This window comes from Pogona vitticeps, chromosome 3 (genome assembly GCF_051106095.1).
Source record: "Pogona vitticeps strain Pit_001003342236 chromosome 3, PviZW2.1, whole genome shotgun sequence".
NCBI lineage: Eukaryota > Metazoa > Chordata > Lepidosauria > Squamata > Agamidae > Pogona > Pogona vitticeps.
This window is the reverse complement of record NC_135785.1, coordinates 246,392,536-246,401,657: the sequence shown is the minus strand read 5'-3', so window position 1 is coordinate 246,401,657 and position 9,122 is coordinate 246,392,536. Positions and strand designations below refer to the sequence as shown.

General features: G+C 39.3%; 1 protein-coding gene across 2 annotated transcripts in view; it reads right to left on the bottom strand.

Moving 5' to 3' along the window:
* Window positions 1-1,513: 1,513 nt before the first annotated feature.
* The window catches only part of GUCY1A2 (guanylate cyclase 1 soluble subunit alpha 2), a 241,217-nt gene continuing 233,608 nt past the window's right edge, over window positions 1,514-9,122 (bottom strand). The window contains exon 9 of one of the 2 annotated variants that reach the window (XM_078390083.1): window positions 1,514-9,063. The gene's annotated coding sequence lies outside the window, so the exon portion shown is untranslated. The remainder of the gene's footprint in view (window positions 9,064-9,122) is intronic. The other variant, XM_078390084.1, reaches the window with a different exon arrangement.

The following is a 9,122-nucleotide window of genomic DNA, read 5'->3' as shown; positions in this document are numbered from 1 at the left end:
ATATACTTGTGGGAAATTGACATGGTACTTATTAAGTTGTTCTGAAAATGCACATGCAATTAGGAGAGTGTTGCCAGCCCTGCCACCTCAACAAGCCCTTTCATCACAGAAAGTGACAAGTCAGAAGACAGGGAGGCTGGTACATCTGTGTAGGCTGTGTGGAGAAATGTGGCAGGCTTTGAGGCCCTATTTGGGCCTATACCAGTTACAATGGGCTATGCTACGTTTGAAAATTACCAGAAATCGTGGATTTAAACACAGACACACAGACACACAAATCAACCCTCTGAAACTGGATGTGTGTGACATGCCGATTATATTTTTGAGTTTTCAGATTTTCAGGATGGTGGCTTCTAAAAATCTCTTACTTCTAGAGACCTTCAGGGGCAGAAACAGCCATGGGGTGGGTGGGGGATTTGCACTGCACTGGCTTGGGACCAATTTGGAATCCTTGGGGATCACAGAAACACCCCTGAATGCCCACAGGCTGCATGTTTCCCACCCCTGATGTAAAATTTCTGCATTAAGTCAGAACCCTAATTTCCCCCCATGTTTTGGCTCATGTAGGGAACCTGGATGGATACAGCAGGCTCCCTCATTCACACTGTTGCTTTTGCATGATTAAACTGATAACAGAAACAATGTGTGCTCCTACTGAATAGCACTATGGACAGAGCGGGGGAAAAATGATCGGTCCATCCGTACTCTTGAGTGCCGACTGTTGTATCACAGTCACTCTCAAATTGACACACAACACACACACACACACACACACACACACACACACACACACACACACGCACACACGCACGCACACACGCACACGCACGTGTGTTTGTGTGTGTGTGTGTGTGTGTGTGTGCTGCTTATATAATGCCACATAGTGCTTAAGGCACTCTATGGGCATTTGACGGTATAATTGTGCAGGCTACACATTGCTCCCACAGTACATGCACTCAAATTTGCCAAATTTGGAAGGCTGAGTGAACCTCAAGCTGGCTACCTGGGATTCATCCTGGGTGTGAACAGAGTTTTGTCTGCAGTCCTGCAGTTTTGACCGTTGTGCCACAAGGCTCCCTAAATGTCCTCTTGCAGCTTTGGGTTCTTTTTAAAGGAGAAAGGCAGGATAAAAATATTGTAAGTAAATAAATAAATAAATAAATACTCTTGTTTCATTTATCACACATTTGTGCAGAACATGCTGTTTGCATATATACTTTCACTTTTCATTTACAAGATGAATTGTCTTCCAAGTGAATATTCAAGTGGATGCACAATCTATGCTCTCTCTCCTATTTGACAGCAGGGCCCTTTAAATGTGAAGCTGTATTACAATCTTTTCTGCTATGCTGTCCTTTTATGATTATCTGAAAGGGTAATGTATTTCTTAATATTTAAAACTTCTGGATTGGGAAGTAGGGTTTAAAGAAGGAAGAAAATTAAGCTCATGCATATTCTTTTACCAGGTATTTTATCACCATAAAACACACCCAAAAAGAATATTGCAAAGGCATTTAATAAGTTTGGCATAAGGTTTATTGATGTAAATATAGTTTAAATAATTGCTCATACATTCAAGGGCAAAGAAAATGTTTTTTTCTTTTCAAACATAAAACTGGGATATAGACAGTATAAATAGAAGAACACACAACAGTCATAACCACTTTATATATATATAAAATCATACAGATTTACTATCAATGTTTTTCATTTTCATCATATACAAATTTGTTTTGCTCTGAGGTTGGTGATCTAGAAATTTTGGCATTATGAAACATGGTATTTACAATGCAAATAGCACACACAAGAATATACAAAAGTGATTAAAAGGCTTTTGCTGTATGAAAAGCACAGAAAACTGCAGATGTTTTCATAAGGGCACAATCCACCAAGCACTGCTGTTGAGCATCTGCCATCCAACCCAGAGATCTTTATATGAGTATTTTCCAGTAATTGGGAGCACTGTTTTCGTAATGGTGCTTATGTTTTAATGGATTTGAGTCAGCCCAAATCCCAGAAAATTAATTTTCTCTTCTAGAGCCTGCTTGGAAGACATGTGGAGAAATATGCTACTGGATCTCCTGTCTTTTTTTAAAAAAAACCCAACCCCAAAACAATATAAATCTTACAGCTATGGGGTGAAAACAAATTTGACTGGGACAATAGTGTGTATGTGTAGGGAGACACATCAACTAATTTCCCCATCCCTTTTCCTCATGGAAATTGCCTCCTCCCTCAATTGCCATTCGTATAGGGCAGTGGTTCCCAAACATGGGTAAACCAGGTGTTCTTGGACTGCAATGCCCAGAAACCCTGACCAGCTTAGCTGGTGACAAAGCCTTCTGGGTACTGCAGTTCAAGACCATCTGGATTACCCAAGGCTGGGAACCACTAGTCTAGGGGAAAAACCTGATTAACGTAGTTCTTAACAGGCAAATGTCAGCTTTTTAGGGAGAGGAGTACACATTAGGAAAACGGCATAGTATGAAAGGATTAGCCCTGCCCTTGACGAGATGGTTGGACAGTGTCATCGAAGCTACCAGCATGAATGTGACCCAACTCCGGCAGGCAGTGGAAGACAGGAGGGCTTGGCATGCTCTGGCCCATGGGGTCACAAAGAGTTGGGCACGACTTAACGACTAAACAACAACAAGAGCGCCTATCTCAAGCCAGCGCTCACCATTCTGTAATTTAAAATTTAAAATTGAAAAAAAAGAGACTCAATTATGGAGGAGCAGCCTCAGCATCCAAAGCATGGAGGGGGATATTTTCTGCTCTTGTTTCCTTCCTGCCCTTTCTTCAGCTTCTTTTGCCACTGGAAATAGCTTAGAAGTCCCCTGCCTCAGAAGATGACCCACTCCTAGAAGTATACTATTTAATGGTTCTTCTCCCTGGTTATTCTGATGGGTGAGTCCAATTTTTCCCTTCCACATACACATCAGGAAGAGAAGCAGGAGCAACATCTAAGATTGAAGAGCGGCCGTTTCCTTTATAATCTCCCCAGAGCCTTCCTTACACAACTTATTTATGTGTTAACACAGATTGACTGTGGAACAGAAAGGCAGGAGACACATACAGTATTTTAAATAACTAAATAAATACAGTATCTGATATGGCTCCTAGGGAAAAAAGAAAGAAAAAAGAATTAAGTCATGGATTTGAATTTGGCAATTCATTAAGAGACACTAGGCATACAACATGCATTTTGGATTTTTCTTCTCCGTGTTATTATTTAAATCTTGTGAAGCATCTTTTGGTGTGAATTATTATTTCCAGATCTAAGCATGTAAAATATTGCTCTTAACCATCACAAGAACCAGAAGATGAATGGAAAATGCACTCAGCAGTGCTTGCTGAATTATTCTACAATACTATAAGTGTCTGTAGATTCATCTGGATAATTGCAGTTTAAAAGTGCTATTGGCGTTATCCCTTATATTTTCTCATTTCTGTTAGAAAATATTGGTTGTCCAAATTTAAACAGAAAAAAAAACCAAGTGGAAATCACCAAAAGAAGAAAAACTATGGAACTAGACATACAAGAAGCATATTTAGATAGGGAAAAAATATTTCTGACATTGCAAATTATGATATAAGCCACTGAAACACATGCCACATAGACACATTTGTGTATGGAAGCAATGCCAACTGATGGCGCTGCAGTTTCTGTGTGATCTACCCAAAACAGTTTCAAAATAAACAACGCACGTAACAGAAGGATATAATAACAAAACAGTACATGTACAGTATTATTTACACAGCCAGCTAAATAAGAGAGAATGGTCCTATGAAAATGCAGCAAATTGCTCTGAATAGTAAAAATCACAGACCTGATTCATAAAATATATGCATATGTATATGTATATAATATATTCATTTATACATATATATATATAATATATGAACATGTATAAAATTTAACAGAGCAGAATACATATGGATTGTTTCTTTCAATAACTAAAAACTAGAGGGTATTCCATTCCACCAGAAATCTGACATTACTGAGTGGGTATGCAAAGCAAAAGGAAAACAAACAAACATAAATATAATAAACTGAAGCTCCAGTGCAAAATGGCATGTGAGTGTGTGTCCTCTGGTCACATCGAGTTCTGAATGAATAGAGGCTGCGTACAGTCACTTTACTAGGGATTTATGTATGGCACTTTCTGAACTTCTAACATCAGTGCTACAGACCTTCTTCAGGCTGAGCTCTGTAGGCCCAGGGAGCTAAAATCAAGTTATTTCAGCTTCTACTAATTCTCATGAAAAAATTAGGGCTTCATGTGACAATGTTCCATCTTTTAAAATCCAGAACTTGGAGAGTTGCTTTGTTCTGTTTTCAATTACAATTCCTTTCTACGTTGGCGATGCCAACTAGATAGGTCTGTGAGTTGCATTCCCCTCTCTAACATTTTTTAAGGTTGTGCTGAAATCAATTGGGTGAAAGAGGGGCAGGATATGGACTGCAGCTTCCATCATCCTAAGTCAACCTAACTAGTTTCAAGGGATGATGAGAATGGCAGTCCAGCATCTCTTGGAAAGCCACATTGTCTGCCTATCTGGAATAAAGGCCACAATTCTAAGAACTGTTACCGGGTGGTCAGTCAATATGCCCAGGAGAGCCCTACCAAAAGTACACAACTTTGGATATTTCTTGGCCCATATGTGCCTTACAGATCCACGGAACTTTGGACTGAAGCAACACAATTTTTAAAATAAGAATTAAGTCACCTGTTACAGTGCTGTGTGTCACTGTGCAAAAGCAAAAAGCTTATCCTAGCAGTACAACCTAAAACACTGTCATTGTTACGAAAACCCTGTGCAGGCTCACCAAGCTTTGATCACATTGTGAGCATGCGCTGGATGAATACAAAATTATCTTTAAATCATGTTCTGATGAAAAGAATAAAATGCAGTGACAATCATAGATCATAATCAGAACACTCCCTTTAGAAAGAACTTGACCAAAAAAGGTCACTGAATAATTAAAGGACCAGTGAAACAGAAATGTTCTAATCTCCATGTCCTTAGTTGACCTGAAATGAAGCAACACCACACGGTTACACCTCTCTGGAATCTGCCCAGAGACAATCCATGTAAACCAGAGTAATGGGTCAGTGAATCTTCATTAATAGACATGCAAAACAGTACAAGGATCTTTGGATGAAAATCTTGCTGTCACTCGGGATGACTCCCTTATCTGAAGTTAAGATGCATATGTAAGTATGTTCAACAAGGAGGGTTGATTGTGCAGCATTTATTTCTGAAAGTGTGATGCTGGATTTGAGACAGGAATTCGGGGGAGGGGGAACGAAACTAACATTTAAGAGGAAATAACTTCGGAAAATAGGTTTTTGCACGCACCAAGTCCCAACTTTACATGTCTGTCATCCCCAGTTAAAATGACTAGATGGTGTGAAACACCTTCACCCGAGACCATGGTCAGGACAGACAATACTAAAATACTGTACATGGACCAAAAAAAAAAAAATCTGAACTGGTATATACCTAATTCCTGTGTCCCTAAATTCACATCCTTTCCTGTCCTGAAAATGGCTGGTGAAGGAATAGGCTTATCTCTTGTGTCATCCCATTTCTCATTGTTTTCTTCTCATTTGTGTGCAGGTTGGTACCTTTCACTCTCTTTAAAATCATAATAACAATCTACTTTTTATAAATAATAATAACCTACATTTGTTGCAGCCTAGAAACTGAGGTGTAGTGTGGGTGGGTTGGTGTGAGTGTGCACTCTGTATCCATATATTCTTTCACTATCCATAGTGACATTTAAATTTCCTCTCTAACCCTCATGCACCAGAAGGGGACCTACTGCAGATTCCATATAGACCTAAACCTGCAACATAAGGATTCTAAGACATTCCAAGACAATAGGAGCTGTCTCCTGGTTTCAGCCACCTGTCGTGTACAGTCTCCTTTTAAACAAGAGACCCTACTTTCCCAAGTCCAAAAAATCTATTGTTTCTTGAAACTGGGGTACTGAGATGCCAGAGTATTTTTATTATTTGTTATAAATTGGATACCATATCAAGGTCCATAACAAATAACTTGTGAATATTATTTTTCGCTTTAAAAACCTTTTTGTCAGCAAGTTTACATAATATGGACTAGTCAAGAATTAGGAAAAATGGGAGCAGAAGAAGTAAATGAAGTTGTTGTTGTGTTATCATACTAAGAGAAAACAAGTTGACTGCTTGGTCCATGGCTAGTATTAAAAACTTGTATCCTGTTTATAGTTATAAGAATAAATAAGCTATAACTATGGGGACTTCCAACTGAAAACATCTGTAGTAGAGTACATATTGCTTTTTTTAATATAAAAGGGTATCTTAGGTTTTCAATATGGCAACAAACAAGCAGGATTCCTCAGGACAAAGTAAGAACATTGCATTGCACTACACGCACACATACACACAGTACAGGAACAGCAGTTTCGCTACAAAAGGCAAATGAGAAGTCACAACAAATAACTAGAGTTATTTCAAGGTAAGCTCAACGATGTTGCTTCTTTTAGAGCAATGAAATTGTAGTTCTCATTTGCGGAGGCAAACTGTGAAGAAGCAGGGTTTTTCCTATAAAATGGCAGGCCTAGCTTTTTCCAGTGTCAGTAACATGACGACAGCCCATTTGTGTGATTGCACAAATCATGGCAGCTGGCTTCCCTCTTTTCCCGTGGTGCCATTTTGCTTGGGGAAAGTGAGTCATGTGTCTTGCCACTGTCTCCTGAGATCCTAAACCAGTTCAACAGCACAAAGCTTACCTTTAACCTTGGCTTAGACCACCGAAGTCAGCTGACCCATTTCCCCCAAGCCAAGAATTGCTCATTCAGGAGAGTCAGAGAAAACAAAAATAGCTGCCACCACCAGCATAGCAATTCCATAACTCCAGAAATCAAAAATGTTACCTTTTTAAGGCTACAAACTCCAGAATAGTTGGGGATTCTGAAAATTGTCGACAAAAGTAACTATTCCAAGCTTTGGGTTTTGTAGAGGCATGCCAATATTGGTGCTTTTCTGCACCAATGACAGAAATTGTCTCTGTAATAAAAATGACATCATGAACTGATGTGTGTTTGCAATCATACAGATGATGTGCAATGACACAGAAATTCAGGGGTTATCTTTTATAATGGTGACTAGGCAACAGCATGGAGCAAAATATGAACAGCATCAAATGAGTATACCATGCAGTCAATCTAATTACTTTCCAACCCCCAAGTTTGCATAAAAGGAAAATACCAGCATGACCAGGGTAGGGGTAATCCTCAAAATCTTGATGTAATGCACCCCCGCATCATGGTTAACAAGCTTCCCCTTGAAAATATTAAAATCCAAAACCTTATCTTCTACTTTTAACATCCTTATCTATTTTCAATCTCACCCCAGTAGCAGTCACACTTTTTCCTGTATTCTACACCCTCGGCACCCTTAATGCTGGCCTCTCTGACCAACTTTATTCTTTACAGATTTGAGAAATATGTATGCTCGCCTCCTCTCTGGTAAAGAAAAAGATAATGAAGGCAACAGAAATACTTTGGGTGAAACACCATCTAAGGGACAACACAATTTACTCCATTCATTTGCAAGATATTGCTACTCTTTGTTGTCTCCTGGACAGAATGTCCATTAAGGAATGCTGGACCCAAAATATGTTAGATGGCAGCATCATCCCAGCATTAGATTCTCTCCGGAAACATCCATCATCCCCAGTGAGCATGGGCACTAGACACATTTGAAGGGAAACAGTCATGGAGACAACCAAGTTGTGGAAGCCCAGGTCACAACATTTCTACAAAACAATCTATCTTGTATCTCCTGAGATTATCTCCACTCTGGTTTCCTCTGTTAGAATAGAGTAGGACCTCTGTTCTAGTTTTCTCTCTGAGACTTTCTGTTGGGGGAGATAGGAAGAAAACTAAAACAAGACAAAACAAACAGCAGCAGCTGAAGTACCCCAAGGCTCCAAGAAAGATGTACTCTGCTTACAGCACACAAGTGTTGGTGAATAAAGGACTAGAAGTCATATATAACTTCAAGGGAAAGGTTACTGCCCAGTGATTCATATGCTGAATTTTGCAGATGTAGTCCTTGGAATTCAAGTAGCTATGGGTAGGAAAGACCTCCATCTAAGTTTTCTGAGAGTGGTCATCACTCCAAGTAGACAGTTTTTGCCTAGAGGAAGCTATGGTAGCCTCATGTGACCACATCATCACTACTCTTATATGTGTCTCTCTAGGCTACGGTCCCCTATTTGCATTTTAAGCAATGTAGATAACAAAAGTATTTCAGCAGTTGTCAAGAACAAAGACTCAGAGGATAGAAATACATCAGAAGAGAAAGGCTTCATCATAGGACTGGGCAAAGAGTAGCCCAAAGTGCATGCCACCTCTTTAAGGCTATGACTCCCAACCATAAACATCAACCTCCCTTTTTTTACCAGCAAAAAATAAACCACTGTTTACTGGCCATCCACAATCCAACTAACCTCTACTGTTAGGATGCTGATAGACAAATGCATACTGCTTATATTGAATAATAAAATACATGCAACATTTCCACACAGTCCTGGACTTCCCTGATTGCTTGCTCCTTTCAGTGTCTCAGTGCCTACACGAGAAGGTTCCCTATATGTGGCATTTCCAGAGACATGAGATTTTCCCAGACTCTTTTGGAAAATTAGATCCAACAGTTGTCATTCCACATGCAGAAGCAGCTCTTTTAATCCTGCTCCAGTAACTCAATTTGAGCTGACTAAACATGAAATCCTGCTTCTTGGAAATCAATCAGAGCTTTGCTATTGACTTCAGTAGAAACAGGATACTTTTTTTCACAATGTCCAGGATACTAATTTAATTTAAATTTAACCAATTCAACAATATTGGAATTAAATCCAAGCAATGGAAGCAAGGCTTTTAACTGAACTACGTGAATTTCAGTTTTTAAATTACCCATAAGAGTAGATCACTGCTGAGGATAAATTCCAGCAAAGCCTTCTGAAGAAAGACTTGCATTGATTCAACAGGCTTTTGAACTAGATGAACATGACCTGTATCAGTGGTTCTTAACCTTTGTTACTTGGATGTTTTTGAACTGCAACTCCCAGAA